This window comes from Stegastes partitus, unplaced genomic scaffold (assembly GCF_000690725.1).
Source record: "Stegastes partitus isolate 25-593 unplaced genomic scaffold, Stegastes_partitus-1.0.2 Scaffold1589, whole genome shotgun sequence".
Classification (NCBI taxonomy): Eukaryota; Metazoa; Chordata; class Actinopteri; family Pomacentridae; genus Stegastes; species Stegastes partitus.
Window position 1 is genome coordinate 117862 of NW_007579320.1, and position 8449 is coordinate 126310.

The following is an 8449-nucleotide window of genomic DNA, read 5'->3' on the forward strand; positions in this document are numbered from 1 at the left end:
TCAGAGTCCAGATCTGAATCCAGTTCAGATCTTGTGTCTAAAGTTGGTTCTCCTCCAGTCCTCGTATAACCGGACTGAACTTGAGCAGTTTTTCAAAAAAGAATTTGGTAAAATTGCAGCGTTCAGACATTCAGGCTGATTGAAACGTAGCTAAAGGTGCATCTACTAAATCCTGAGTTCAGCTGAATGAATACTTATGCAATCACTTATTCTACATTTCATATTTTTAATGAACTGAATCTGTTTTCAGTTTAACATGAAAGAATCAGAATTCATCGTTGGAATGCAATAAAAAGCGACAACTACCAGCGGGTGTGAATACTTCTTACAGGCGCTGAAGGTTGGGAGATCAGGGTGATACCACCAGCCTGGAGCTGACAGGTGAGAGAAACATGTCCCAACGTGAATTTTTACAGGAAACGAGGCTTTTTCCTGAACCGTGACATATTTTTGTTGCTGTTTTCACAACTGAACCCGAGACGATAACCTCTGCGAGGCAAATGGTTCCGTCAGGAGTAAATTCCCGCTGTGCAAAACGTAGATGAGCTCTCGTAGCGTTTTCAAGGAAATTCTGGTGGCAACACTTGTAGAAGTGCTTCATCGCTGAGCTGGACGTGACGCAAATAACAACACAAACACAGCCGGTGTAATCTGCCCTCCGGGATCTCTGCTGCTGCTACAACTTTATTTTTGCTTCAAGATTCGTGTGAGGATGTGAAGTGAAGGTGCCCTCATGGGATGCTGGGAAAGATTGGGAAAACAAGTTGAAGGGGGTAACTTTATGTAATGTTTATTAGAAGGTGGCGTATTTATACATCTGTGTGCACACACGGCCACGGAAACTACATCAGCCGTATCAATGGACACCTTTCACCCACACATATATTTATGTCCAAGTTTCTCTGTGCTTCCTTTGAAACTGCTTCCACCCACATCGTACGTCTCTCGCTCTCCCTGTCTTTCCCTTTCACACACATTTAGATATTCCCTTACACTTCATGTTTCTAATGCTGGATGGAGGTTGTCATGGGAACACATCTTTGACAGTTTTCTCAGCTCACTCGCAGAGCAGCAAAGACAGAGAAACTCACTCAGGAGGCAGAGAAAGTAGAGGTGTTACTAGAAGAGAGAGAGAGAGAGAAAAAAAAGAAGAGGGCTGCTGCTTTTTCTAGTTGAATTCTGTTGTTGGGTGGCGCAACTTTGTCTTTAAATATCACCATCCAGCTTAACTATTACATCTCTGTTTCGTTTCAGTGTCCATCGTTATAGTCAAACATGGGGTTTCACTGGCACGACTCGTTTCCAGATCTTACACATTTCCCCGGATGCAGTTCCTCAGGTGGCTGGTCTCCTTAGTTACCCGCCGAATATATCGGCTGCCTCCTGCCACACTAAGTTGTGCTGCTAAGTGAAAAAGACAAATCATCCCCGCACCAGAGACATGCGGCGCTCTTACAGTAAATGAATTGCAGACTCAGTCTCTCCGCTCCCATCTGTCTGCTTGTCTCTGTCTCCCTGTCAGAGATTTATGACTCCGTCTCACCGCAAGCCTGCCAGAGATGCTCAGTAATCACATCATGGCGCACGGCAGACAAAACATTCGCTCGTGCACGTGCGGCGCTCATGCATGTGTCTTTGCAAACACACGTCTCCATCCAACATGCGAGAGGATTGTTATGAGACGTACAGCTGGAAACACAGCGGGTCGATACGTCAGATTCCTTTTTCGCTGTGTTCTCTCTCGCTTTCTTTTCCATTTAGTCCCGCGGCACCCAGAGCACAGACTGTATAATAAGGTTTTCTCAGCTCGTCTCTGTGCCTGTAGCCTTCAGGTAAAGATATAATATTCACTATCGGACGGAGCCAGGAACAGAAGCTGAAAGGCGGCTCTCCTGTGATGTGTTTGTGTGTTCACCACCAAATAACAGCTAAATTGTATCGTGAGGGGACTTCTGACGGAAAACCACAATTGTGTTTTGACAAATGTTTGGTGAGGTGCAGCTCGGGGCCTTTCCTGGTCCTAAACACACATTCATGAATAATATCATCCGGCGACGGTGGCCTCCGCTGTAGGTTACACAAACAGGAGCAGTTTCCAGGCAACCGGCAGTGATTCTAGAAAGTTTCTCGTCCAGGCCAAAAGAAACTGACACACAGCTATTATAAAATGTGCAATGTGTTAATTAATTAATGCTTGTAGCAGCATCACCTTTACCTAATCCATAGGACTTGGTTTATTAACACATGAATGAAGAAGAACAGGCATTGCTGCAACTGAAAGGGTTGTCAAGAATACGCTAAATTTAAAAAAGTGCAGATTCACGATGACCGCGGGAAATTGCAGTGCAAGAAAGGATTCATTGTGAAATTAAATATTGTCATGAACTCACACAGAACAGAGTGACTGGACACAAAAAGGCAGGTTTGTTACTGCTCAGGGTTCGGTACACAGAAGGTCAGTCAGAGGTATCCAGAAATCGAGAGGCGAAAGGCAAGAAAACCGAAAACAGAAGCAAGGTCGTAACAAACTGTGACTATGACTTGGTAAACAAAGACTGTGAAAGTGCGACGAACTGGCGACGAGACAGTGAGACACACAGGGTGATATACACGAGGTAAAGAGGGGAGATGGGAAACAGGTGTGAGGAGGTAATCAGGGAACAGGTGAGACCAGACAGGTGCAGGAAGTAAAGCTGAGACAGAAACAACTGGCGAAGTGACTTCAAAATAAGATAGGAAAGACGAGACATAAAACACAAAACAGGAATTTGACAGACATGACAAACATCCATCCATCCATTATCTATACACCGCTTAATCCTCACTAGGGTGGTGGGGGGCTGGAGCCTCATGACAAATATACATATTAAACATCACACACACATCGTTTAATGGCCTAAAGTTAGCTCAGAAGCACACTAACAGCTAACCCCGGGTTTGTTTGTATCTCTGTAATCTGGCTAAAGTCATGAATGCATACAACTGCCCTGACAAGTCTGACTGAGCAGAACCACAATCAGCCCATTCTGGTGTCCATCAGCTGCAGCTGGAGCCACACGTTGGCATTTTAAAAGTAAAACTGCGAGAGCTGCTGTCACAATACAGGACAGACATGAAATTAGTTGATCTTATAAATGAACACATTTGCATTTTAATGATCCGTCTCGTAACCGTGACTCATGAAACAGATCCCGTAAAAGAATACGGACCATCTATTAGGTCTGGTTTCTCACGTGGGGCAGATTAAAGCACTTGAGCGGTGAACTTGTAAAACACAAACGAGGAGCGCTCGTTACAGCCAGTAAACAAGACGCCATTTTTACACTGTTTGTTTGTGCTGACCTATAATTTGGCACCTTCACACGTATTGCACAACTGAGTCAACATTATTAATTTAAAAACCAAACATAACGCAGCTACTCATGCAGGAACTCCTTTTTTGAGTGAATAACTACATACGACTGGCACTGAAAGCTTAGAAAGCAGAGGCACGTACAATTAAGGAGCAGGTTTTTTGTTCTTGTTCAGTTAAAACTAGAAATGGTAGAAGTGAAGGAGAGAGAACATTTTGTCCTCCAGCCTCACCCCCTGAACGCCGATAAACCCTCTGGAGTTGTGAGGTGAATAACACCTCGGCCAGATCAGCACTAATCACTACGAATCAGTTACGCATGACTTCAAAAAGATCTCTCTTTGTGGAGGCTGTGCAGCGCATTAAACACAGATCTGGGGATGTTCTGCAGCTTAAACAAAGATGCCAACGTATTTACAGCAATGCGGACAAGCAGGACAGCATGAATATACATAACAAACAGTCTCTCTCTCACACACACTCTGCACACAGAAAGACGTCAGCTTGTTGTTGCTTTTGATGATGGAAGATGTCGATATTTCCCCAGGCGTCCCTCCACTGGGCTTCAGATGAGCCTGGCATGGGGGGACCCTTGGGAAAGGTCAGAGCGGCTCAGGGTCTCCTGTTGGGAGCACATCAGATACAACATGGAGGGATCAAAAGCTGCGATGTCGCCCACCAGCCAGACCTGACGGCGGGGCGTCGGGGAGGGGGATGCACCTGTAGAGGTGTTGATGATTGTCTTTTCTCATCCACGAAGGTTGGATGGGACGGATGCTGCACTCTGTGGATCACCTTTAGCGGCTTCGTTAATCTGGTTATCGTGCAGCAGCGTTCACTTAGCAGCTCTGTGGAAGTGGAAACATGAATGTTTGCTAGTTTAATTTCACAGGAAATTCTGCAGCGTGTGTCAATATTTCTGACAAAATTATTTGTAGCTGGAACATAATTGCTGATAATTGTGTTTCATAGAAGCAGCTTCAGTGAGGACGGTTTGTGTGAATGTATGTATGAATGTATGTAAATGCTTTTCCACATCAGCCACTAGACGCCTTTCACCTCCATTCATCATCACTGCTGCTGCTCTTGCTCGTCACATATTCGTTGTTGCCATCGACTGTTCAGTTATTAATTCCTCTTCATTAGCTCTTCTGGATTCAGCAGCAGAGGAGGAGCTGTGTTCGCATTGGGTAGCTCAGTTACTGGAGCCAGAACGGTTGAGAGCCGGATTCCCTCTAGTGACAGCACAACTGCAATAAAAAGAAATTTAAAAACAATATATCTCACTCACAGTGGACCGGCTTCCTCCTGTGGGAGATCAGTGCCATCAATCGATAAAGACGAGAATAGACAGGGAAAAAAAAAAAAGAGACTGTCCCGCCCCTAATTTGCTCACACCTTTCTCTGGTCACACTTGTGCATACGTGAAAGCTCACAACGGAAACACAACAAACACAGGACCTTGCACTAATCTGGAACTAACCGTAAATAGGCTAAAATTTGCACCAAATAGGACGTTTAGCTAGTTTGTTGTTTTGTGCTATTTTTGCATTTTGCATCATTTTTCATAAAGAAATACAAGAACAACAACAAAACACTCCTGGAATGTGTCGACTGAAGTCCGACACGTGTTTGTAGTAATGAAACCACAACATGTCGTGCACGTAGAGACACGATTAGACGGCGACGGGCGACTGGACTCAGGAACTAAATAAACTTTACAAACCAACGGGAGCTTCTACGTACGAGCTGAGAAAAGTGTCCAAAGTTTGTATAATCCCTCCATCACTGCTTCCAGGTGATCCAATCAGAAACCTCTCAGTTCCTTTAAATCAAGGTTAAAGACTCACCTGTTCACAGCTGCCTTTGCCCAAATTATTTTACTAAACTATTATAAGAATCTTAAAACTTTATTATATTTTAACTTGTGCTTTAGTGACATTTTCCATGATGTTTTAACGTCTCTGTAAAGCACTTTGAATCGCCTTGTTGTTGAAGTGTGCAGTACAAATACAGTTACCTTGAAGTCCACCAGGTTTATCTTCTATCTAGAGCTGAGTGAAGGCAAGAGTGAACACAAAGACCTTCATGCACCTCCAGCATCTGAGGAACTGAAGCCCCAGTGAATTGCTTTGATAGTTGAGGGCGATGTCGCCGCAACAGATGGAAAATCTTTACCATTAGCACATTGTGCGGCTACTGTGGCTAACGTCACCATTAGCTTTGATCGGACGCTCGCAGGTGGAAATGTAAGGCATCGATTCATCCGCTATCTACCGCTTAATCCTCACTGGGGTCGTGGGGGAACTGTAAGGCGGAGGGATATTCAGAAATGGTAGAAATTCAAAAACGATGATTTGAAAACGATGAACAACGACTCGGTGGGTTCTTGTGTTTTCATGCTGCCTGCTGTGCTTCAGTTCAACCTGTTAGCATCTGTTAGCTTCTCTCCTGCTCTCTGTGCTGCATTTTTATTGCAGCGGAATAACCAATTAAGTTGTTCTCATTTACATATTTGTCTGTCTGTTGTCAGAAAACAGGACAAGTCACTTCAGAGCCATTTCCACTTTGGGGTTCTGCACCGGTATAAAAAAAAAACAACAACATCCGTGCTGTGGATTCATCTGTATTTCCATATAAAGCGATTGCTCAGAGAGAAAATGAGAAGCTACAGAAAGACCTGGTCTCTCACATTCATCCATTCACACCTGATTTGCCGTCAGTCACAGACGCAGAGAGTCAAATAAACCATCTTAGTGTTGTTTTGAGCTGAAGAAGACACAAACTTTTATTAATTTGCAAGAAAAACAGCACAATCTGCGACCTTTCAATCCCTAAATTAACAAACAAAGTCCACGTGGCATTTAGGGATTACTTTATGTATATTTAAGTGACGCAGACAGTCTTACCTGCCGACACTTTTTTTTTGGTTGTTTTTTTCTCGCTCGGCTCTCTGGGTACATGCGTGCTTAATCACAAAAAAAGAACGCTGAATCACAGAGATGGAATTGGTCGTCAGAAAGAGCACAGATTGCCTGAGAGCCTAAAGTGCCTCTTGAGAAGGAAAAAAAAACAAAAAAAACAACTGCCAGCACCACGAATTATACAACTGAGAAGTTTAAAAAAAATAGAAATGACACACAGGCTTTAAAATCACACAGTTGCTGTCTGAATGCAAAAGCACAATGGTGCAAATTAAAAAAGAGAGAGAGAGAAGGAGCAGGAGGCAGAGTGATAACAGCAGGATGTCGACGTCATTGGTGGAAGAGTAACCAGAGCCTTGGGCTGGAGGGATAAATAAAGGAGGTGATGCTCGTGGCTTCAGTGATGTCACTCAGACTGCAGAGAGGCTCGTCGCCCTTCCCCTCGCCGGCACACAAACACTCGCAGCGTATGTAAAGACCTGCACACACACACATACTGCAGATGCTTAATTATTAAACACACATCATATATGTATGTATGTACACACAAACATTCCTCGTCGACACCAGTAGTTCATAACATACACCGGAGCGGTAAACATTTATTCCTCCGCCGGGTTGATATTTTTCTTCCCATCTTTGGTCAGTTCAGCCCATGCAGAAGCAATAAGAGGACACGCAAAGAAAAAACACTCTGGTTTCTTTCCATTCCACAAACAAGGTTAAAGTGCACACTTGTGTACTCGGTCTAAATATAGGATGAGAGGAGGATCCAAGTGGTTTGCATCCATATATAACCTCTGCCTCACTGCTGGTGTCACACTAAACTGCGTCCCCGCTTACATCCTCAGCTCTGCCCCCTCCGCTATGAATAAACAGCGACACACACACATCCCATGTTGTCCGTCTGCTTTTTTTTTTTCAGCCACGGAGCTTCGGTTTGTGACGAGGACTCACCTGCGGAGGTGTTCGCGGTGTGCACGGCGGGCTCTGAGGACGCTTCGCCGTATCGGATCAGAAAATGCTTAGCCCAGCCCGGCACTGTAAAAATACTGCGCACGTCAACGGGAGGCCAAGGGCGCGCTCGCTGCAAGCTGAGGGAGGCTTTTAAATCACAGCTATAGGTGCACAGTGGGCACTCAGTGTACACAACTGATAGTATCGTAGCAGCGTGTATTCAGGACGTTGCAGCTCAGTAATAACGTGTTTAAAATGCATAATTTCCTCCTTTTTTAATAATTCCTGACACATTTTATTCACTATAAATGTATGTTTCAGGTCACTTCCTTTTCATTTTTTTCTTGTTATATGAGATGTTTTCATTGCCTGATGATATATAACATCAAAGCTTCTGCTACTGTGTGGGGTTGAGCCAGCAGAGGGCTGCCGCTGCATCTGAACCAAAAAACAAACGACACTTTGGTCAAAGTAGTGTGAGTGGTTCAGAGTGTCTGTGGGATCGACTGCGCGTGTTCGTTTACAAGCAATCACGTGTGCTGAGCTGTAATTTGTCACGTCTTAGCACGACGTCTTAGCATGTCTTAGCAATGACAAATGATGGTTTAAGACAAGAAAAAAGCAACGTAGGAGCCCCAAAGTATTGACTGAAAACGGCGTATCTGCAGATTTGGGAACAAACATGTTTGTGCACCACATTTACGCAGCAGATGCATCACTGCCTTTCTTCTCGCCGCTGCTGCATTTTTCACTCCGGCGTCGTCGGCCTCTCCTCTCCACCCCTCACACTTGTCTGTTTTTATGGGTCTACACCAGCGACGGATGTTTTCGGGATGTCTGTCCCATTCCCATAAACCGCCGTATCGCTTGAACACCTTGTGGGAAATTAATCAAATGTGACACAAACGCCCACCTGGATCCCAGTATGAGCTGATGAGAGCATGACGGTGAAAGGTCAAGGTCACCGTGACCTCACAAATCAAGGTTTGGGTCATAATTCAAGAATTCAAACAGTAATCATGACAAAATTGGCTAAAATGAGGAAGTGATGATGTTTTATACTGAAAAGGGCCAAAGGTCAGCTTCAACGTCTTTTATGGCCGTTTGATTGAATATCGATCACGGTGACACTAATCTTTGGTGTCCACATAATAAATTCCTCCAAATCCTTCACTGCATGTTGCTGCACAGTCGTGTCAAATTTGACACCAACGTC